This window comes from Furipterus horrens, unplaced genomic scaffold, assembly GCF_987537825.1.
Source record: "Furipterus horrens unplaced genomic scaffold, mFurHor1.1.pri manual_scaffold_5, whole genome shotgun sequence".
NCBI lineage: Eukaryota > Metazoa > Chordata > Mammalia > Chiroptera > Furipteridae > Furipterus > Furipterus horrens.
In genome coordinates, this window is record NW_028327175.1 from 145701764 (window position 1) to 145727005 (window position 25242).

Below are 25242 nucleotides of genomic sequence, written 5' to 3' on the forward strand. Positions count from 1 at the left end.
AATCTGCCTTCCAAGGCCTCCATTTGTAAAGAGTACAGATCAGAAATCCCTACTGAATCCTTTCCATGCTAGCAGCCTGTTGCTGAGCTCTAGTATCTTTATTTAAGAAAAAAATTGATTTTATTTATTTTTAGAGAGACAAGAATGGAGGGAGAAAGAGAGTAAGAGAAACATCGATTGGTTGCCTCTCATACACCCCCAACCAGGGACCCGGCCCACAGCCCACGCATGTGCCTCGACTAGGGATCGAACCAGCAACCTTTCTGTTCATAGACCAGCGCTCAGTCTGCTGAGCCACATCAGCCAGGAAAGTATCTTCATTTTTTTAAATGGGGAAAAAATATGTCTTCCCACTTTTAGAAGTGATTTGTAGATTTAATGAGCTTCTGTAAAAGTACTTTATAACCTACAAAATATAAACTTTATAATGATAGCTTCTCAATTCTATGCTACAATTCAAGGAGAAGTAGCAGAAGCTTTACATATATTCATATCTCTTTTAATCCTCAGCTCAACCCTGCACAGTTATTATAATTACATTCAATGTATAAATCAGGTAATTGAAGACCAAAGAGGTTGGTTGATTTGATTTGCTAAGGTCAAATAGTTGGAAAGGTGAATAGTCTACTCAATTTTACTTCTAAATAGAGGCTTTTCTTTCCTTTCTGCTGAGAGCTAGCACATTATCTTAAAAATGGGGGATGTGCTTAAGAATGAGGTGTAGTGGGGAAATCACTGAATAACCTGACCCTGGAACAAAGTTAGCATAACACTCTGGTAAAATCTATGCTTATATTTTAGAACAGATCACCTTAAAACCCATGAGCTTCATACATTGTTTTTATATATCAAATATAAGGTGCAAAGTAAAAAAAAAAAAAATAGTTTTAGAAGCAAGAAGAATACAGTATGACATCCCAGCCAGACTCAAACTTAGATTTTTTGCCTAAGTTGTATTCTACTCATATTATCATACATATACACAAATAAAAAATGACTTGAAAAAGGAAAAACATAAGGACTTACTTTGCTTTTGGAAAACAGTTGAGAAACAACAGAAAATTAAGTGGAGAAAAATGTTTTTTCACAGTAGCTAATATGCCTTTCTTAGAAGGCATATTTTTTATAACCTTAATACAGCCATATTTTTACTGTTTATAAAAATCAAGTCTCCTAGTAAATGGTATTTCTCCACACCAATTTTTAAATTTAATCACTAAAGTCATACACAACAATTTATAACATATTGGAATATTCTGCACAACAGATGCTAGTCACTGGAATGAATAATTGCTCAGAAAAGCAGCACTGCCTAAATTGTGATGTGATTTGGCAGTCAATATTCTTGTTTTCCAATGAAAGGATTTCGTGAGCAGAAGCACTGGACTCCTTGTGCTTTTCACTGATCAAGAGAACGTTTCTGAGCAAACATTTCTTAACAGGTTGATCACAGATCTGGGGTCTTCATTCTTCATAATGGCACTGCCAGACACAATCATTGCTAGCTCCTGTCTCTGCGCATTTAAGGAGAGCATCGGGACCTACTCCACCATCGACCTCTATGTCCAAAGACGGGAACTGGGTCCTCAAACAGTGAACCTTTGGTGTCATATCTTCCATGAATTTTTGCCCTCCAAACCCAGGTTCGACTGTCATAACCAAGGTCACATCTACCTGATTAACCCATGGTGCCAAACACTCAACTGTAGGTCCTGGTTTGATGGCAAGGCCAACCTTTGTCCCATTCCCCCTAATGTCTTCATCAAAGCACCTAGGTTCTCAGTAGCCTCTAGCTGAAAGGAATACTGATTAGTTCCTGCTGCAGCCATTGGTTTTACCTTCTGCACCAACCTTGACACATCATGTGCATGTCAAAGAAAGGGTCCTGGCCTAGCTGCTTTTGGAGGTTTTCTACCACAGGGTGACCAAAGGTGATATTGGGAACAAAATGCCCATCCATTACACTCAGGTGTGGATAATCGGCCCCAGAGTTCAGCGTTTGGAGGCTCTTGGTCCCTAAATTGGCCAAGTCACTGTTGAGGATGAACAGGCTAATCTTGCAGCCAGACCCCATTGTGTTGGTTCCCAAGAGCAAGCTGTAACTCAGTTTTTGAGACTTTTTAAATGTGTCCCATGATTTCAATGATTTCCTTTCATGAATCAAAGTAATTAATTCATCTTGTATGACAAGTTTAATTACTCTGAGTTTTGCAAATCCTTTGCTCGGCTAATGCACTGATGAACAAACACACAGTGTCATAAAGATTTAAGCATCAGTTATTCTATCAAAAAATTACTATGGAGGACCATCTATGACTGAGACATTGATTTGGATGAGGGAAGTAGAATAGTGAACAATGGCAAGAAAGATCACCTTTCTGTTCTCATAGAAATTACATACAAAAGGGGAAATAATCAATATACTAGGTCAAGTGGTGGTTCCAAGAGAAAAATAAAATAGCACAAGGAGATGCTAAGTGATAGGGGAGGAGTGGACTATTTTAGAAAGATGTCAGAGAAAATCAGAATGAAGCAATGGAGCCAGACATGTGGATGGGTGTTTGGGGAGAGAATTGCACCAGCAAGGGAAAGGACTTTGGCAGGAATGTACTTGGAGCATTCTAGAAACAGTGAAAAGACAATATGGCTGGCATAGACTGACAGAGGGGAGTGTGGTAAAGGATGAGTTTGGAATGTTTCTGGGGGCAAGTGGTATAAAGCCTTGTAGACCATAGTTAAGAACTATTTTATTCCATTAGGTTGGAAAGCCATGGAAATATTTTGAGCAGAGTGGCATGAGGTGACTTACATATACAAAGAGGTCATTCTGATGCTGTGTGAGAAAGAATTTATGATGGTAACAGGGTGGAAACAGGGAGACCAAAATTGATGCTGTAGTTTTTGAGAAAATAATTGATATGAATAACTTGATAGAGGTGGATGTGGTGAAAAGCATTTCAATTCAGAATATTCTTAGAAGGTAGATTCTTCCATTTATAAGGACTCTTGTGATTATATTGGATACCCTCTCTCAAGATAATTTAGGAAAATCTCCCTGTTTCAATGTCATTTGATTAGAAATTTAGTTCCATCTGTAATATTAACTCCTCTTTGCCATGTAAGGTGACATACTCACTTGGTACCAGAATTAGGATGAGGACATTTTGGGGAAGGACATTTTTTTGCCTACCACAGATGCCTATTTGACAACTGAATGGAGCTACAATAAAATAGTATATACCTTTTATTTTCTTCCAAAATAAATATATAAAGAAGCAAGATGAAGGGTTCAGTAAAAATAAATGTTATTATTCTAAAAAAGTGGAATATTTGGATCAACTCTCTATATACATTTTAATTCTAAAACATTTAGAAATAAAACAGTTGGTTTAATAATTATTGCATGCTTACATATCTTTATAGTTATAAAGTTCAAATGGGTACAAATGTAGTCATCAGATTTTGTTTTTCACTCAGTTAAGCTTTTAAGCTTTTTTTTTGAGGAAGAAAAGCCTTTAATTCTTTAGAGTCACAAAACTGAAAACAGTGCATTGTTATCTTTTTAAAGTGCTATTTAGAATCAAGTATATAAACTAATCATAAAAAGATACTAGAAAATGGTTTTACTTATTAAGTAAAATACTAATTTAATATTTTAATTATATGCTCTCTCATTAGCATGCATATGCCTTTAAATACATACATATATTTACACACAGGTACATACAGGTTTATGTATGTTAACTATATGCATAATTTACTATATGTATAGTTGCTTACTCCATATATTATAAGTATCATTTTATGTCACTCATATTCTCTGTACCATCATGTTTAATGGTATCATAGTATTTCTTGGAGTAATAACTTATCTAACTAATTCTCATTATTAGATATTTGGATTTCGAATTTTACTCTAAATATAAATGACATGAAAAACTTGTCTTGAAATCATCGCATAAATCCAGTGAGTGATTCTTTGGATAAATTCCTGAAAGAAAAATTGTTGGGACAAAGGATATACATATTTTAAGGCTTCCAATATAAAATAATAATTTGATTTTTTGATACCAATGCCTCAGTCAATTTAAATAAATCTTAGTTCAAAAAGATGCACTTTATTTGACATTAACTTCTCATGTAGAAAATGTGAATAAGGAAATAAAAGTCTTTGAATTTTAAATTGTAAAAATTATTACTACATTAGAAGTAATTATTAGTATCTCAAGGAAGAGTTTGGTGAGCTTTTTTGCTCTATTGTCAACAAATGTGAAGCACTTTTTTCAAATTTACATTGGGAAGAGATATGGGCATTTTTCCTTTGCTACCATTATAAGAAATAAAAAAGATAAAAAGACAGCAAACAATAATATTAAGAAAAATAGTAATTATTGACTAAGTGTATACTTTTTTATGGAGTGTGCTAAGTGACTATATTTACTAGATTATGTAATCTTCACAAAAAAACTACGAGTTAGATAATCTTATTATTCCCATTTCAGAGATGTAAAAACTAAGGATTAAAAGGGTAATACCCAGTTAGTAAGTAGTGGAGATAGGATTCAAAGTCAAGTCCATTTGACAACAGAGTCTGATCTCCTACAGCAAAATACTGTGCTTTTTTGATATTCTCCCACCGCTAGTAGCAGTAGTAGTAGTATATTTTTTCATTTATTCAAAGATTACTTAGGCCTATTATGTGCCAGGCTCCCTGCTAGTTACTTGAAGACTGCAGTGAATATAACATACAGAGCCACTTTCCTTACAGAGCTTACAATCTCTTAGAGAAGGATATTACTACACAGATGGTAGTTACACTAAAGTGTACGTACTCAGTGTTCTGTTGGGAAAATTACAGGGAGCTGCATAACTGTGTGTTCTCTGCACCACAGCATTTTATACTTATTTTTATTGGTCTTATTACACTAACTGCCCTTGGCTGGTTTGGCTCAGTGGATTGAGCGTCGGCCTGCGAGCTAAGTGTCGCTGGTTCGATCTTCCAGTCAGGGCACATCAGAGAAGGAAAACTCTGACTCCAAAAAACCTCTGCTGCCTTGCGGCATACCTCTTCAGGGGAAAGGCTAAGGGAGTAAACCCCGACAGAAAATCCGGAGCCGGAGTCCCTAAGGCGGTTTGACGTTGTAGTCAACACCGGCAACTCCTGCGGCGCACCTGAAACCAAGCTGTATTGACTCCGTCTTTCCCTTGGATCCTTCAGCTGCGAAGAGAGGGGGGGTCTGCTGCATGGGCAACAGCAGACCCTCCATATCACCCTGCCCAGGCTCTGTAGCTTCAGCTTCACTGGAGAGGACACCCCAGCGTCATCGCAAGATGTCGATTCAACACGGGAGGAGACAGATACCGTGTCACTCCCGAGTCGGACTGCACAGCCATTCTCGGCGGTGCAGATGGACTCTTAAGAAGCTACACCATCGTCTCTCGAGACGGACGGCTGCCGACGACGAGATTACACTAAAAAATAGATATGTGTGTATATGCTGGTTTTCTCCTTTAGATTGTGAACTCCTTGAGAACTGACATCTTATTTTTGTTACTCTAGAACCTAACATAGTCCCAAGTATGTACTAGATGACTAGTAAATGCTTTTAAATGGTTGACTGTTTATAACTAATCTCTAATTAGGTAAACAATTTTTCAATCTGTCTTCTTTTCCTCTCAATGATATGTTAAAGTAAAAACATTAATTATGTGACTTATGCTAATCAACCTAATTTCTTGGAATTAAAAAGAATGTACTTCATTCACTCTCATTCAACAAATACTTTATTCACTTTTCATATATAAAAATATTACTTTATGTACAGTAGGAAGGACAGAAATAAATTAGGCATTGAGCTCACATTTGGATTTGGAGTCTAGTGGAAAAGGTAAGAAAATTTAATAAAATATCGAGTTGTCGTCGGCGGCGGCGGCGGCGGCAGCCGTCCGTCTCGAGAGACGATGGTGTAGCTTCTTAAGAGTCTATCTGCACCGCCGAGAATGGCTGTGCAGTCCAACTCGGGAGTGACATGGTATCTGTCTCCTCTCCTCCCATGTTGAATCGACATCTTGCGATGACGCTGAAGCTACAGAGCCTGGGCAGGGTGATATGGAGGGCCAGCTGTTGCCCATGCAGCAGACCCCCCCTCTCTTCGCAGCTGAAGGGTCCAAGGGAAAGACGGAGTCAATACAGCTTGGCTTCAGGTGCGCCGCAGGAGTTGCCGGTGTTGACTACAACGTCGAACCGCCTTAGGGACTCGGCTCCGGATTTTCTGTCGGGGTTTACTCCCTTAGCCTTTCCCCTGAAGAGGTATGCCGCAAGGCAGCGGAGGTTTTTTGGAGTCAGAGTTTTCCTTCTCTGATGTACCCTGACTGGAAGATCGAACCAGCGACACTTAGCTCGCAGGCCGACGCTCAATCCACTGAGCCAAACCAGCCAGGGCTAATATCGAGTTGACCATTCAGGAAATGTGAGTGAGTATGTGTGTGTGTGTGTGTGTGTGTGTGTGTGTGTGGTGTGTATGCACATGCACATGTGTTGTTATCATTGCAAAGCAGTTCTGGATTCATCCTTGGAAAAAAACAACTTGATTGGAAGAAATGGGAGAGTGACTCATTCTTTAAGAAGGGTGGCTAGGCCGACTTCCGGCCAAGATGGAGGCTTAGACGGACACGCTAGGTCTCCCTCAACAACTATAGAGGAATACAACTACTTCAAAACAAAGGATAACTAGAAATTCCAGAAAATAAAACTACACGGAAGCCCAACATATGAAGTTATAAACCAGCGGTGCCATTTGGGCAGGTAAGAGTTAAAGAAGGCAAAGCTGTTTGCGGAGCGGCGGGCGGGTCGGCGAAAAATCCCGGAGGCAATCAAGCCCCTGGCGTGCGCGACTCCAATCAAGCCCCTGGCGTGCCGACTCCGGGCGCTGGGGAGCAGCCGCAGCATCGCCTTGAACAGTGAGGCCCAGGGGGGCGGGAGGACGGATCCCGGTCTCCTAGCTGAATAACTGTGTGAATCCATCTTGGACCCCCGCCCCCAAAGAAAGCACCACAGGGCTGCGAAATAGGTCGCAGATAGGCACTGGTCGCTAATTTGTGACGCGTACACAGGCACCGCCCCGGACAGCCAGCCCAGGAAAACAAAACGCATCTGTCAAAATGTGGCAGACAAATATAGAGATCCCGGTGGCACAACTCACCAGACAGCAGATAGAGAATCTGACAGATGAACAGATAAGAAACCTGTCAGAGGCTCAGTTCTGGGCCATTGTTATCAGGTGGCTTACAGAATTCACAAAAGAGCAGGAAAAAGATATGAAAGAAGCGAAAAACTTTCATAACGAAAGGAACAAAACCACATACGAGACAGATGGTGAGGAATCCAGAGTTCATTTCAACAAACTGGAATATGGAGAAGGAACAAGCAGTCAACCAATGCAGCGAGAGGAAATAGGAAGCAACAATGAGAGGATCAGAAACCTCTGGGACAGCTATAAAAGGCCCAACATAAGAATCATTGGTTTGCCAGAGAATGAGGAAGATGAACTAGAACTTGAAAAATTGAGTGAAAATATAATAAAGGAGAACTTCCCAGACTTGGGGAAGGGAATAGACATGCAGGTCCAGGAAGCAAGGAGAGTTCCCAAGAGACTGGACCCAGGGAGAACCACTCCAAGACACATTATAATCAAAATGTCAAAAATTAAGGATAAAGAGAGAATCTTAAAAGCAGCAAGAGAGAAGAAAAGAATTATGTACAAAGGGGTCCCAATTAGACTATCAGCTGACTTCTCAAGGGAAACACTACAGGCAAGAAGGGACTGGCAAGAAATATTCAAAGTAATGAAAATCCAAAACCTACAACCACGAATACTCTATCCAGCGAAATTGTCATTCAGAATAGAAGGACAGAGAAAGTGTTTCCAGGACAAAATAAAACTGAAAGAGTTCATTAGATCCAAACCACTGTTATATGAGATGTTAAAGGGACTGGTTTAAAAAACAGAAGCTAGGGAGATGAAACAAAGGCAAACGAAACAGGCAACGAGAGTGGAAAAGGAACTGTGGGTAAGGGAAGCATAGTGGGGGGAGGTCAACAGGGAGGGGGAGTGGGGAGAGGGAGGGAGATGATATAGGAATTGGGGATCATGGTAGGAGGGAATGGAATAGATGGAGAGAGATTGGGAGGAACTGTATGCACAACTAATGGACATAATCTAAAAGGGGGGGACAACTGGAGGGAGGGGGGCCACCGGGTGGAGGGGAGCAGAGGGAAGGGAAATTGGCACAAATGTAAAAAAAAAAAGAAAAAAAAAAAAAAAAAAAGAAGGGTGGCTAGGCCTTCCTTTCAGTCCTTGCTAATGGTCATCCAACTTTGCAGATGGATCATTGGAGTGTGGAAGGAGCCCTTTGCATTGGTAGGCTCTCTCAGGCCATGGGGAACAGACGGTTCTCAGGTTCTGTGTGCAAGGGTATTGGGGCCCACTTTGATCCGTGGCTCTGCTGAGAAAAGGCCTAAGATGATGATGTCTGTGTGTGTTCATGGATGGACTAGGTATTAAAGTTCAGGCCTTGGGAACCTGGACAAGGGTGAGTAATAATGAAGCTGGTAATGAGGGAATGAAATCACACTCACAGCCACCTGCCTTCAAAAGACCACGCTGGCCTAAGCAGAGACACCATGTAAAGCAGCAGCAATTGGCAGAGGAAGAAGGACCCCAACAGCTCAGTGGTGGCACTGTAAACCAGCCAGTGATGTCAGAGCAAACTGAGAGATACCAGGATTCTTCCAAAGCAGGACCTGCAGAGGCTCAGAGCCCTGAAAAGTTGAAGAAACCTTCACCCACTTACCCTCTATATAAATCAAAGTCCATATAATACTAAATTAAACTATAAAATGTAAAATTTGCATGTGTGCTCAAATTTAAATACTTTCCTTCTATAGTTTCAGATAAAAAAATAAGAAAAAAGTGAACTTTTCTCATCTTGTTGATACCTTTATTTTGCTGGTTGTCTAAGTCTTTGCTTACTTTATGTAGTGGGTAAGAACTAGCTCTTCTCCTCTTGAGTAGGCAAAACCAAATTATCTGGACTTGTTCTCCTGGGTGATGTAGGTTGACGAATAAGTAACATCAAGAATATAATTCTGATCCCTGGCTAACTAGCTCAGTTGGTTAGAGTGTCATCCCAATACACCAAGGTTGTGGACTCAATCTCTGGTCAGGGCACACACAAGAAACAACCAATGAATGCATAAATAAGTGGAACAATAAATTGATGTTTCTCTGTCTAAAAATCAATCAATAAAATTTTTTTTAAAAGGCTACATTTCTGGACTTCCTGCTAACCTAGACGTATTCTAAGTGTCTAGAACGTAAGTCTAATTTAATTTGAGAAATAAACTCTATGGCCTTATTCACACCCTGAATGGTGTGAAATAATACATCTTTATAACAGCTAAATCGTAAGGGAGAAAGTACCAAGAAGCATATGAGAGATTTAAATAAATTATGAATGGAAACTTAGAAAACAGAAGGTAATTACATTAGGAACCTAAAAGGATTTTGGAGAAGTTTTTTATTTAGAGTTTAAGGGCAATGGAATAACAGATGTAGGGAATATTGCTGAGAGAAAGAACTAACTTGGAAGCACTGACCCCTGGCCAAAGTGGGATCCAGCTTCTCTGAAGAGGGTGTGGCTGTGCTCACTGGGTGGTGAAATTTATTGAGCACCGCAGGCAGGAGCTATGAAGAAGAAAACCATACACTGGGGATACCAGAGCAACTTGCAGAGAAGCTGCTAACTGGGATACTGGTGAGACTCACTGGGAAGATGCCCGTGGTTTCACTGGCAGAGCTCTTTGGAATAGTGTGCAGTACTGAGCCCCTCACAGCAGCAGCAAGAGAGCTGGCCGACCACCTGTGAGCAGGGTAGCTGCTGGCTGGCCCGGAAGCCAACCTTCGGCAGCTGAGCTGTTGAAGTAAGAAATATAGTACCACCAGGTCAGAGAAGAAAAACCCTCTTGCAGTGCACCCTCCCATCCTCCCCAATATCTTCAACTGATGGGGCATTGCACCAACTGGCAAGAGAGAAACATGTTAAAGGGCAAGAAGGATGGATTTGGAACTAAGAGGCAACAGATTGAAAATTGGCACAATGTCTGTGTATATGTATCTCAAAATGATTGAACAATTGCCTATGTTCCACTTACCTTCAGGTTATGAAGTATCAGAATAAATGTCATCTGCAGTGAGCTGAAAATCTATTTTCCAATGAGCTCATTCAGGTACAGGCAATTTATATGTGTAGCTCCTTTTATCCACTCAGTAGCGTATTTCTAGGATTTCTCCATAAGGCTGAGATAGTTATATTTTACTGGATTGAGGCAGTGATGTGGGAACTGAACTTACTTTAGTTTTAATAATTATACTCTGTTTTCCTGGACTATATAACTTGTAAGTTGCACCTACTAACCTGAATCTGTTGTATACTTACCCTGAATTCCTCATGGTTTGGGCTAATAGCATTCAGGAAATATTTGTTTTTAACTGTACTGGATCCAAATGAGGAGCAATTGATAAAAATGACAGGCTTTGGAGTCAGACAGAACTAAGTTTAAATTTCAGATCTTTTGCTGAAGTTCTGTGTGATCCAGAGTACATTATGTAATTTTTCTTAGGCATGATTTTCCCATCCACAAGGACTATCAAACTGATCTAGTCTGGTCACTATAAGGATTGAATGAGACTGACTATAAAAAGCTTAGCCTGGCACTTAATAAGTCCTCAACAATTGGTATCTAGTATTAACAGAGAGCATGTCAAGTTTTATTGATTCTTTAAATAAATGAAAAGATGATATTCCTTTTGGAAGAGCCTCCAATATGTGGTTCCCTAAAAGAAGATTTCAGAAAATAAAAGCAAAGACACAAGGTTCTCAAGAAGAGAACTGAATCCATGGTGAATGAATATTAAGACTCAGAAGATCATTCTACAAAGGTAATGAAAACAGAGAACTTAGAAAAGGAATAATAAGATCCAGTTTGCATTTCATCAGACTGTGCTATCGGCCAAATCTGTGTTACTGTCTCATTTATGTGACTGATGGTGTGACAACTTGTTGAGCTGATAAATCGTTTTCAGTTATTTAATCACAGTGCAGGCATCTTACTGTATTTCTACTCCCCTAATTTGAAACAGATTTAACCCCTTTGTCCTGATGGTTTCCTGCACATGCAATGCCAGTCAGCAGGCTGGGCTGTCCCCTTCAGATGGTTTGTCCAAACCAGACTTTTGGAGACAACAGCATGCTTATGTCACAAGCCACATCTGTCACGTCAGGATTTGTGTTTTTCCTCAGGTCGATATTATCAGATGGAGCACTGGGTCTCCTTTCCTTAAAAGCAAGGATACCAGTTTAGGAAGAGGTGCCTTAAAGATCAAAACCTGGTCTGTGTCAGTGACATGTGGCCTTGTGAATTGGGGACGGCAGTGTCAAACCTCTCCTAAAGCAAGGAAGTAGCGCTTGACTAATAGGAAGGGAGCGTAGCGTATTGTTGGCCCCAATTAGAGGCACAAGTTTTACAAAGTCACCACGTTCACTGGCAGTGTTTTATGCAGTACTGTATAGAATGTTAGAAAAGTAAACTAAAAATGAACAGGGAGGATGGGAATTACAAGTAGATATGCAAGTTCAGAGAGGAGATCACAAAAGAGCTGCCTTCTCTCAGCTTTCACTTTGGAGATTTTTTTGCTCTGGAGAGGCCAGATATTTTAAATTTTTAATTGGGATAACAAGTAAGCAGGAGCTGCAAACTGAAAATCAAACTTGGTAAGATAATAATGATAATAGTAATTGCTATTCTTAAGTAGAGACTTTAATATGTATTATTATTTAGATACATTAGTAATAACAATATTAGCTAACATTTATTTGTACTTATTTTATGCTAGAAAGTCATATATATAAATTCATCTACATTAAAGAACTTTTCAGTAATTAATTATTCATTAGTATATTGAAAAGACATTTGTCTAATACCTACTCTATTTCTGACACACAGTTCCATTTGTTTCCCATAACACTAGGAGGTGGGTGTAATTATCACTTTACAGATCCTCAAAGAAGTTTAGTAGTTTACCAAGGCCTTGAAGCTAGTGCGGTAGAAGTAGTGTTCAAATACATGTCTGGCTCAAACTCTTTCCTTTATTCCTGGGCTACATCTTACCCTATGTCCCTCATTCTTTCTTTCAGCAACTTATCGATAAGCCCTTGGGAAAGTTTCTAACCTCTCTCAGGCTCAGTTTCCTCATTTGTTTCTTCTCTTCCTCCTCCTCCCCCCATCCCTACCTTTCCTCCTCCTCCTCTTCTTCCTTCTTCTTCTATCACCATCATATGGGCCACATCAGTTGTTGTGGAGTTAAATGAAATATAGTATTGAATTTCTTTAGAATACCAACCCACACTTAAGTAAATTTAGGTTGAATCAAGCCAAAGTGTGTTTCTTTTCATATTACTGACCTCAGTCCATTTACAGAATGTAATAATTTAATTGTTCTTTGTCATAAGCATTTAGGTAATACATAGTATAATAGCAAATATGTTTAAATCAAGATTCCCTATTTCCCTAGTGTCACTTTTATGCAAACAACTCAAAACCCAGAAGAAACATGCAGAGAAATATAAAGGATTCCACATAAAACCCCAGAGCTTAGTAGTTAAGAAACAATTCCCTCTTATATAAGCTTTCCTTCCAACTCCAAATTGTTGATTATTCAGAAAATGCTTGTCCAGTTTGGGTCTCTGACATTATTTCCTCTGTTGCCCACCATCCAGGTAGATTTTATAAAATATTAACTCAGAAAATTATAAGACACTAAAAAAAGAAACCCTAGAAGATACAAATAAGTGGAGGCAAATACTGTGTACATGGATAGAGAGAATTATCATCATTAAAATGTCCATACTACCTAAAGCAATCTATACATTCAATGCAATTCCTATCAAGATGCCAATGGTATATTTCACAGAACTAGAAAAAAATATTCCAAAAATCTATATGGAACTATAGAAGACCTTGGATAGTCACTACAATCTTGAGAAAGAAGAACGGGGTTGGATGACTCATGCTACCTGCTACCAAACTATACTACAAGTCATAGCAATCAATACAGCATGGTGTTGGCATAAAAACAGACATCAGATCAATAGAGCAGAATAGAGACCCCAGAAATAAACCCACATCTTTATAATCAGTTAATATTTGACAGAGGAGGCAACATACAGTAGGGTAAAGCAGTCTCTTCAATAAATGGCATTGGGAAAATTGGGCAGACGAACAAAAAAAATGAAACTAGACCACTTTTTAACATTATACACAAGAATAAACTCAAAATGGCTAAAGACTTAAATGTTAGACTCAAAACCATAAATATACTAGACAAAAACATAGGCATAAAATCTCAGACATTTCTTGTAGCATTATTATTTCTGATATGTTGCCTTTGGCAAGGAAAACAAAGAAAAAATAAACAAATGGCACTACATCAAACTAATAGCACAACAAAGGAAATCATCAACAAAATGAAAAGACAACCCATTGAATGAGAGAACATATTCACCAATGATACATCTGATAAGGTGTTACTATACAAAATTTATAAAGAATTTACAAAACTTAACACTCCCCAAAAAATCCAATTTAAAAAATGGGCAAAGGACCTGAATAGACACTTCTCCACAGAGAACATACAGAGGGCTCATAGGCATATGAAAAGGTGCTTGACATCACTAATCATCAGAGAAATGCAAATTGAAACCAAAATGAGATATCACCTCACACAGGTCAGAATGGCTATTATCAAGAAAGCAACAAACAACAAGTATGAGCAAGGATGTGGAGAAAAGGGGACCTTCATGCACTGTTGGTAGGAATACAGATTGGGGTACAGCCATTGTGGAAACAGTATGGAGTTTCCTCAAAAAAGTTAAAAATGGAACTGCCTTATGACCCAGTGATTCCACTCCTGGGGATATATCCAAAGAAATATGAAACACTAATTTGAAAGAATATATGCACCCCTATGTTTATTGCAACATTATTTACAATAGCCAAAATCTGGAAATAGCCCAAGTGTCCATCAGTGGAAGAGTGGATAAAAAAGCTGTGGTACATTTACACAATGGAATACTACACAGCTGTAAAAAGGAAAGAACTCTTACCTTTTATGATGGCCTGGATGGACCTCTTGAAGAGCATTATGCTAAGTGAAACAAGCCAGTCAGAGAAAGACAAGTACTATGTGATTTCACTTATATGTGGAATCTAATGAACTAAATAAACTAACGAACAAAATAGAAACAGATTCATGGATACAGAGAGCAGACTGACACCTGTTGGGGTTGGGAGGGCAGGGTTAGGGGACTGAGTGAAAAAGGTGAAGGGATTTCAAAAAAAAAAAAAAAAAACAACGGTTAGATACAGACAACATTATGATGATTACCAATGAAAAAATGAGTGAAGGGGGGATAAATGGTAACGGAAGGACACTTGACTTGGGGTGGTGAACACACAATACAATATACAAATGATGCGTTATAGAATTATACACCTGAAACCTATGTAATTTCATTAACAAATGTCACCCCAATAAATTCAGTTAAAAAAAAAGACTGAACTGAAATATGTTTCTAATAGGCAATTATGCTTCCATGAATGAATGCATGGGAACTTTAATCTCTACTAAAGGACTTCTGTAGGGTTTATGAATGGAAACATTTTCAAATCAAATTGCTAAATATAAAAGCAGCACTAAGAATCATAGCTTTGGATCTGTTTGTTAGTTTTTCTCCTAAAGCACAAATTTTCTCTACCTGTGGTGTTAGCTCACATTTTCCTGAGAGATGAACAATGAAAGGGACAATAAACTGATGAAGTGATACCCATAATGAAGAACAAAAAAAAAAAAAAAAAAAGAGTAAAAAAATAAGATGAAATCAGTATTAAGGTTAATACACCATTCACATGCCATGAGGTTCGGTGTGGTTGCTAAAGCCACAGATTTATTTCTGAGCTTCCTAGTGACCAAAGAGAGAAAGATATGTTATTTATGTATTAATTCAAAAATATAAATTAATCTGTTAGTATTTGCTTGGTTCCCTGGAGGGTATTATAATCTTCTAAAGAAAGGTACATGATTAAGTGTCTTATATTAAAACACAGCAAGTTATTCAAGAGACGCACTTCTTTTCCCAATATTAAGAGCCAGAAAAAGTCCTCTTACAGATGTTTATAAAACGAGTTTAGTTAATTTTGATTATAATAGTAAAGTTTACTACTGTATGGTGGCAAACAATTACAATGCATCAATGAAGCAGTAGTAATGATGTGCATGAGTACAGACGGAACCTAGGATAAGGCCACCTGAGTCAGCCTGAAAGAATCAGAGAAGCCTTTACAGCTAGCTAGCATTTAGGTCATTCTTAAAAACTGATGAATTACCTAGCAGACTGTCATGGTATTCCAAGCAAAGAGAAAATGTAAGTACAAATGCATATAAGCCAAGAAAGAAAGGAATGTTCAGGGATTCTAAATAGTTCATGTTTGCATTTGTATATATTTTTTAAAATTTTATTTTTATTTTGAGCACTAGACAAAGATGAGTGAATAAGCCAAAAGTCAGACTGTTAAGTGCTTTGAATATTATGAAAAAAACCCAACAACAACTTGATGTGCTACAAATTGAAAGCAATTGAAGAGTGACAATTGATCTATAAGTTAGAAAGAATAGAGGGGGAAAATGCTGTAAAAGTTAGGGAAAGATTAGCTGGAACTTAACCTATAGCAATTATAACAGGACTAGAAAGACAAGAATAGGTCTGAGAAATATTTAGGAGCTCAAATATTCATGTATTGATTTGATGAGAAATTTCAACTCATACTGATATAAACATGGAACAGTTTTATCTTTTGAAAACTGGGAATTAGATTGTTTCCATAACAGTTCAGTAAAATTTTATAATATTTTAGTCACTTGGATTCTTAAAACAGACTTTTATCTTATTCAGAATTCTCCTTATTCATCATAGACCAGACTTATAGGAAGGGGTGTTTGGTGAGTTTTCTTCATTTTCCTCCCTTCCACTTTCCTGCTGATATATTATTCTTCAAGTCTGTATCTAGCAATGGCAGAGTGGAGTGAAGGGGTGATGTTGGTTTACTTGAGCACCACAAGTTGGTACTGGCAGGCACATTGTCCCCTTTCTGTTGGCCACTACTTCTCAGGGTAAAGCTATCTGTGAGACAGGCGTCCAAGCATTGCTTCTCTTTTGTGGGTACATTTGTTTCTGTTGGGAGGATGTTACAGGTCATCTCTTGCAGTCTTCTGACTTGGGAGTTCTGGCTGACAATTAGCCAGTTCCTCCCTCGGGACTCCCTTCTCTCTCATATTTCCAAGCATATTTGTTCATCTCATAGCCTTTTCCTGCTGAGGACTCCTCAAACACTGAGTGCCCAGGGTACTTGGTGGGGGGTGATGGTGGTGGAGTTAAAAATCTGGCTTAAGTCTCGGTCTCCAGTCTGAAGAAAGAAAATTTAGATTCATACACCCTTACACAGAAATCCAGTCTGCCTGCTGATGCTCTCTGTTTTCTCTTGACCTTTCTTCACATCCCAAGAACATGAGATGCTCTATCAGTTTGATGGCTCAACAGCTTCACCAGTCCCCAACTCAGTGTGATGTGAAAAGGGAAGTTTTTGACCCCTGTAATCTTACACAAGAGGGACAGAAAAGTTGAATGTTCTCTTACAGGCAGAAGTGAGAAGTGTCTGGGAGGATTACCAGGCTCTGCCTGTTCCTAATAGAGGACACCGCATTTCTTCTCCCAGGTCCTTCTCGGTGTCTGGCTGACAATGACCGTCAAAGTAGTTTCTCCTGTACCTGGGGGAAAACTGAGTGTCTCGCCTGAAGAAAAAAGATGAAGTCCTCAGTGTAGTGCCTTCTTCTATTGATTACTTCCAGACACAGGAAAAGATTTCAATTTCTATCTCATGCCATTTTGTGATACAACTTTGGAAATAGTAAACATAGATGGCAAAGAGTCACCTAAACATTTCTCCAAATGTTTTCCCTGGGAAACTGAAGAAGTGGTGGCATCATCTACCAGGACGAATGACACACACAAAAATGAGGATAGATGAGAATATCGTCCATTTTAGATATGTTTAGTTTAAGATGCTTTAGGGAGAACAAGGTAGAGATAGATGTTCAGAAATTAGTTGGTTTCATGTATCTGTAACACCAAAGGGGGAAACTTGAGTTGTAGTTTATAGTTTATAGATTTGAAAGTCATTAGCTCCAAGTTGAAGCTATGAATATTGATTTTTAAAATACAAGACCTCCTCAGCTAAAATAAAAACATTATATCTCTCTCTAATTTGAACATTTTCACAGAATTGTAGAACTTTATGAGGTAGATACCTCAGCTGTCATCTATTTGGTTCCACTGATGTTTTTAAAGTAGAAAGTAACTATCAATGCTGCTATAATTTAATGTTAATATAGGCTTTTAGTTCACTGAAGATACTCTAAACAACACAAAAAATAACTTATATAGATGCATTTGGGTAGTAGTAAAGATTCTATAATGTTTGTACTTTGTGATCAAAGGATAGATTTTACCCTCTGATCCTAGTATCATTCTTTATGGCATGGGAACTTGGCAATTAAGACCACAGATTATTTTCTGGATATCCATCACTTTGATAAATCTTAGGCAGCTATGTGAGTCCCTTAAAGGAAATGATAAATCTAACAAATGTAGCTCAGTAACCATTTCAGACTGTATTTATGTCCTGAAATCTAAAGATTTCATTCAACTTTCTCAAGAGTTCTTACAGAGAGTAAGACCATATTTTCAGCTGACATTTTTCCAAATTTTATGAGATTTCTTATTGAGACAGTCACAGATATTTTTCTTTTCTTTTGCCAAATGAGATTAAATGAGACCAGCTCTTAGAAACAGAATGCTTCAGTCTATCGGACGTAAATTTTCTTTCTATTATTTTCTAGACAATTAACAAGGAGGTTGTTATAAGAAGCCTGACCAAGTCAAATTGAATAAATTTTTTCACAATTTGTTATTATCTTAATTTATAGAAAAACATTTCTCACCTACTTATGGCATACCTACACAAATAAAACTGAATTTACCATACCACTTTAAGACAAGGAACTTTGGTTTGAATTTATAATGTTTATTTATTTTTTAATTAAAAACACTATTTGATGCATTAGGTATAGAGACTGGGTTTTAAAGTACGTGAATGACTCTACCATGAATTTTATCTTTTCAAGTGATCAAATCAGCTAGATATATATAAATTATTGAACATGATACAGGTTTTAGGAAGGACCAAATTAAGCTCATGGTTTCCAGTGTAATTGTTAGCTATGTAGCTGTTTGACTGCCAGGCAAACACTAGTTACACCGTGACTGAGTTTGTGGTTCTATGTGATATAGGCTAAGTGCCTATAACCAAATATCGGTGCAAAGGAAGAGAGCACCATGGCTATCCAAGAGTTTAAAAATTGATAATTACTAAAGGAAAGGGGATATTTATAAAAAATACAAACCCTGGAATATTATGGGCACCATTATGTTGAGAATGACTGTAAAGTAAATCAAATTTGGGGAAATTATTCAAGGCTGTAGAGTACTATGCTTTGGCTTTTGAGCAAAGCATGTAAATAATCCAACCCTTATGACCTATATGTCCTAGTTACTTAGTATTGCACTGTAGTGCCAGCTTTCAACAAGAAGTTGTACTTCTATGTTCTTTGATACAAAAATACTTCTTATGTTCCTAAGACATGTTGCAAACACACTATTCGAGTATCAGGTAAACATGTATAGATCGCCTTTAACATGGATCCCTACAGACAGGGTCTCTATCACATTAAAAACACCTAGGCCATGTTTCCTTAGATTTTTTTTTTCTTTTAAAAAGAATCTTGAAAATACAAGACAAAAACCTTTCATTTGAACTTTTCTAGTTGCTCAGCTTTCTTCCAATTTTCATAAATTAACACTGACCCTGCTGTGCAAAAACAATGCAGCTAAGTGTCATCAGAAACCTCTAGAAGAAATAAAGAAATGTAATTTTTCAAAGTATCTTCCGCTTGTTTCTGTTGACATTCTCTATCTCTTCTCCTACCAAATATCCTCTTCCAAAAAGGTATCATCTGATTAATAATGGCCCTGTAAGTTTACAGTCTAATGATGATTCTCATCTATTACTACTGAGAAGTTATACTGTAAATAAACACAGAAATAATAGAAAACAAATTGCATAAAACTAAAACCATAATTTTTGAAGAGAGAATTATTGTGACATACGTTTCTGTGTGTGGTTGTGAGTGTGTGATATACAGCTATTTTTATTATCATTCTTAGTCCTCATGAATCAAATGGAGAAAAAACTTAAAACATCAGAAAACCTTAAGTACAATTAGAAAAATAAATTATATTCACCTTTCAGAGTTCTGATGTTTTGTTATGCATTGAAAAAAAGACATGCTAGAGCCCTGGCTGGTATGGCTCGATGATTCAGTACCAGCCTGTGAACTGAGGGGTCGCTGGTTTGATTCCCTGTCGAGGCACATGCGTGGGTTGCTTGGGAGGTCCCTGGCTGGAGGTGTGCCAGAAGCAACCAATCAGTTTCTATGCCTCTCTTTTAACCTCCCTTCCCATCTCTCTAGAAATAAATAAGTAAATAAAGACATGCTAGTGACACTGTCCAATATAACAATTACTGTGTTTATCAGCCAGTGCAAATTATGATATACTGGGGTAAGTAAAAATATATATACTCTGGGTTTCAGCAATTTAGCATGGAAAAAAAGAATGTGAAACATTAAGTTTTGGTGTTGAGTAAATGTTGAAACGATAATATTTTGGACATATTAGGTTAAATAAAATAATTATCAAATTAATTACACCTGTTTCTTCTTTTTAACATAACTACAAGAAAATTGAAAATTACCTACATAACTCAAATTGTATTTCCATTGGATTGTCATACCTTAAAAAATTCATTTTGTTTGCAATGAAAAGCCTGTGCTAATTTAAGATACTTTGGTATTAAAAAAATGATTGGAAAGAATTAGTGTATTCTGAATTACAAAGTATTTGTTGAAGAATGGTATTCTTGTAGAATCATGGGTAAGTACATGTCAGTGATTTTATAAATGTAGTGGATATTGTGTTGATATGTAGAACAAGGATTTTCCTCCTTCACCTATTTAAGGTATTATCTGGTATGCACTATATTTAACCTCAGAAAATTGGTGACCCACAGAATCCAGAGAACAATAATAAAATTTTATCTCTGAGTTTTAAGATCTAGAAGTTGGAGCATAAACAAAAGATTTAGGAGGATAGCCTAAGCAGTCTGAGTGAGTTTTTATCTCTAAAACCAGATAAAGCTTACCCCAATTTGGGGTGGGAGCAAAGACAAAGATAAGAAGATGTATGAAAGTTTAGATAACATCATGTCCCTGAGAAGGAGCCTGTACCCTGCATTTCATGTAAGCCACCAACCTGGGAGTGGCTGGTGGAAATAAACAAAAATCACACACAGGGGATCTGAGTCTTATGCAAGCAAGTAGCAAGATCCCAGAGTCCTGACTTTAACCCAGCCTGGCACTGGGGCTGGAGGATAGACTGAGTAGGCGGTTTGAGAATGACCTCATTTAGCCCCACTATATTTCCAGAGGCCCCAAGAAGTCATGAAAGGGAGCACCTGAGTGTTTCCTTACCCTCAGGAGAAGCAGGGAAATAACTGAGGGTTGGACGAGGGAAATCCTATGGACAAGGCTAAGAGATGTCAGAGTGGCAACCCGTGTGGACGGAAGAGCAAGAACAAGCTGGGATTATGTATGTCTGAGCGGAGCATCGAAGAACCAAGGCCAGATTCTCTTCCTCTGACTCTGAGAGCGGATCACTATTTTCAGAATTCCTGGAATAAACATGCAATTTGGGGAGAATAATAAAGAAGTGAAAGTCTGAAGTAGAAATTAGGTTATTTGGGAAAAAATAAAGGAGGTTATATTTCCTGCTTACCTGAATTTAATCTCATGAGCTTTAAATCTGCTCTGTGATCAATGAGGTAGCAAGGATCATGAACTAGTTTACAATTATGGATGATTCGGAAAAGTTTTTATTTAGCTTATTTTATGAGCATGTATCTTACCAGTAAAGAAAAGAAGAGTTTTAAATACACTTTGGTCTGTCTCTAGTGTCCAATCCAGTGTATAAAGGCCAATCCTAATGTGACTTTTAGTATCTCTCTCTCTCTCTCTCTCTCTCTCTCTCTCTCTCTTTCTCTCCCTCTCTCTCTCTGTTTCTCTCTCAACCACTACATCTCCATTGTACCTGCCTTTGCTTTTGGGGGGAATTTTCAATGTCCATTGCTGTTCTTTCCTTTTGTATCTTCAACTCTTTATTCTTTATTATCATTTTTTCAACAAACAAAAAAGTTGAAACATTAGTTCAAGGAACATTGTATTCACACCACCACAGAGATGATTCAACAACTAACATTCTCCTGTATTTGTTTTATAGTTTTCTCTCTATAAATACATTTTCCTAAAATGTTTGAAAGTAAATTTTAAACAACATAAAACTTTCACTCTTAAAGTCTTCAAAGTGAAGACATTCTGTTACATAAGTATAATGCTATTAACATACCTAAGAAAATTAACAAGAATCCCTTGCTATCATCTATTATTCAGTCCATGTTCAAATTTGCCCACATAAATATAAACCAAGGATATGTTTTCTAGTTCCTTTGCATTTTTAAAGAGAAATGCAGTCTAGGTTAATACACTGTGTGTGATGTTAAATATTTTTGCTTCTCTTAGAGAATGGTTCTTTCTATACACTCCTCTTTTTTATTTGTTTTTTTACTTTCTTTTGAAGAGTCTAGAATGATTTTCTCATAAAATGTTCCACATCCTGAACTTGTTTATTTCTTCATTGTGTAGTTTAATATGTTCTCCTATATCTTGTGTTTCATAGAAGTAGAAATTTAGGTCTGCATATTTGATTAGGTTCAGAGTAAACATTTTGTTGCTGTTGTTGGCAAGAATACATCATTGGTGACATTGTGTATTTTACATTGCATCGTATCTGTACTGACATATGTCAGGTTATACCATCATTCGATCCTTTGGTTAAGGTGGTTACAACGAGGTCTCTCCACTCTAACGACACATGATACCCTTTGCAATAAGTAAGTCAACTTTTGGGTTATTTTAGACTTTTTCTAACTCCATTTTTCATCCTTGCTTCACTGCTCTGGTTCTTAACCAATTGCTTACCTCAGAGAAGTTATTTCCTTTCCTTGAAGCTTCCATTAGTTCCATCCATTAACTAAGAACAAACACAAGGTAGCTCTTAGGATTTAGTGAAGTGCATAAAACAGCTTTGTAAATTGCACAGTGGTTTGTAATTGTAAGCTGTCTTTATTCCTGCAAAAAAGTAGTTTCAGATAGTGCTCTGAATAATCTACTCATTCAGGGGAAGCAGTGGTGTCCTGGTACATGCTCAACAACCAACTCTCCATAAAGAAAGGCTCGCTTTTTAAATTGTGCTAATTTCTGCAGTGTTAATACTCCCACCCTGGCCAATTTCAAGCTACCTACTTGATGTCAACCAGTCTGCAAAATTCCATAAAATTTAACAATCAACTCTTTTGAGCTTAAAAAATCCACTTTCAGCACACTGCTGAGAGGATGACTGCAGAGGTGGGGTTGCCATATTTAGCAAGTAAAATGCACCAGTAAAGTCAACATTTAGGACATGCTAAACAGCTATTTCTTATATATCTGAATTCACATTTACCAAGTGTGCTGTATTTTATCTGGCAACCTTATGTAGAGGGTGTGAGTGTGTATGTGTTTGTGTGTGTGTGTGGGGGGGTGTATGTGAAGGGCCAAAAAAGACAGATTTCCATATTTACCCTTTTTCCCTAACAACCTCAACCAGAAACTGCATTTATTTGATTTATTTACATGTTTTTCCTTCTTTCTTTTCTTCTTCTCCTTTGGTTTGGTCAGACAAATGCTACACCAGAATTTCCCCTGTTGTACATCGCCTTCAGTATAGAAAAGGGGACATGGAGAAGAACTGAGAAAATTAACTAAGTAATAAAATAAGCAATTTTTATAAATTCTAAATTACTTAAAGAGGCTCTCTACATTGACCAAACTCAATTCCAACATTTTTCAAAAGATGTAACTAAACAAAAGTCAGTCATATTTTAAAAGGCTAAAAATTAGAATTTTCTTTAGGGAGTATGTAAGAAAATGATTAGTAAAAACTTCAGTAGTTTATAATAACTCTTTTACAGATAGGTTTTACTGGCAATGATTAGGTGAAGAAATTCCTTTTAAAATTAGGCATGTGTAAAATAAGCTGAAGAACTGAGTATGTCTCCAATTGTCACAGTGGGGTAGGATATACGAGGTATGTCCATAAAGTATCCAGCCATGTAATATGAAAAATAGACACATTTATTGAAGAAGATATAAGACATAGGACAATGATGCCCCCAGTTCTTCCAATCACCATCAGCTGCCCAGTTGTATTTCCTGAATCTTACTGATGGTCTGAAATATCTTCCCTTTCAAAGGTGATTTTAGTTTTGGGAAAAGCCAGAAGTCACAGGGTGCCAAATCTAGGCTGTAGGGAGACTGAGTCACCTAGTTGATTTGAAGTTTCACCAAAAAACTCTACCAAGAGGTGATGCCTGAGTGGCCGTGTTGTTGTGATGAAGCTGCCAATCACCAGCTGCCCATAGCTGTGGCCTTCTGAATCATTTGAATAGTTTGTGGGAGAGGTGTTCAAGCTTCATGCAAAACTTGATGCAGATTCATTGCTCTACTTGCTCAGTCATTTTGAATGTGATGGCCACACAGTACCCATGCTCACTCAATGGCATCTACCACCCCCACTGACTAGTACAGTGAAGTTGTCATTGTCCACACATGCCCATTCTAGCCCACTCTCCTTGGCTGCCAGGTTATATGGAGGCCACACAAACCATTCTCATTATATTAACAATGGCTGGACTTTCTCCAGACAGACCTCTTACTCTGGCCAGACATTTACATAAAAATTATTATTAACAATATTTATCTTCAGAGTGAGAAGAATAGGGAGAAGAAGTCCTTTTGTTTCATTGTGCTGTAGCTTGAGTGCGCTTATTCCCTGTAAGAAGAAAATATGTGAAACAACTTCCGGCCAAGATGGAGGCTTAGACGGACACGCTAGGTCTCCCTCTACAACCAGAAAGGAATACAACTACTTCAAAACAAAGGATAACTAGAAATTCCAGAAAATAAAGCTACACGGAAGCCCAACATATGAAGTTATAAACCAGCGGTGCCATTTGGGCAGGTAAGAGTTAAAGAAGGCAAAGCTGTTTGCGGAGCGGCGGGGCGGGGCGGCGAAAAATCCTGGAGGCAATCAAGCCCCTGGCGTGCGCGACTCCAATCAAGCCCCTGGCGTGCCCGACTCCGGCGCTGGGGAGCAGCCGCAGCATCGCCTTGAACAGTGAGGTCCAGGGGGGCGGGAGGACGGATCCCGGTCTCCTAGCTGAATAACTGTGTGAATCCATCTTGGACCCCCGCCCCCACAGAAAGCACCACAGGGCTGCGAAATAGGTCGCGGACAGGCAGGCGCCGGCGGTCGCTGATTTGTGACGCGTACGCAGGCACTGCCCCCTGCCCCCGACAGCCGGCCCAGGAAAACAAAACGCATCTGTCAAAATGAGGCAGGCAACTTTAGAAATCCCAGTGACACAACTCACCAGACAGCAGATAGAGAACCTGACAGATGAACAGATAAGAAACCTGTCAGAGGCTCAGTTCTGGGCCATTGTTATCAGGTGGCTTACAGAATTCACAAAAGAGCAGGAAAAAGATATGAAAGAAGCGAAAAACTTTCATAACGAAAGGAACAAAACCACATACGAGACAGATGGTGAGGAATCCAGAGTCCATTTCAACAAACTGAAATATGGAGAAGGAACAAGCAGTCAACCAATGCAGCGAGAGGAAATGGCAAGCAACAATGAGAGGATCAGAAACCTCTGGGACAGCTATAAAAGGCCCAACATAAGAATCATTGGTTTGCCAGAGAATGAGGAAGATGAACTAGAACTTGAAAAATTGAGTG

The 25242-nt window shown here is 38.2% G+C and overlaps 1 pseudogene; it reads right to left on the reverse strand.

Moving 5' to 3' along the window:
* Positions 1–1406: 1406 nt before the first annotated feature.
* LOC150010076 (ribulose-phosphate 3-epimerase-like) lies at positions 1407–2074 on the reverse strand (annotated as a pseudogene).
* Positions 2075–25242: the final 23168 nt, after the last annotated feature.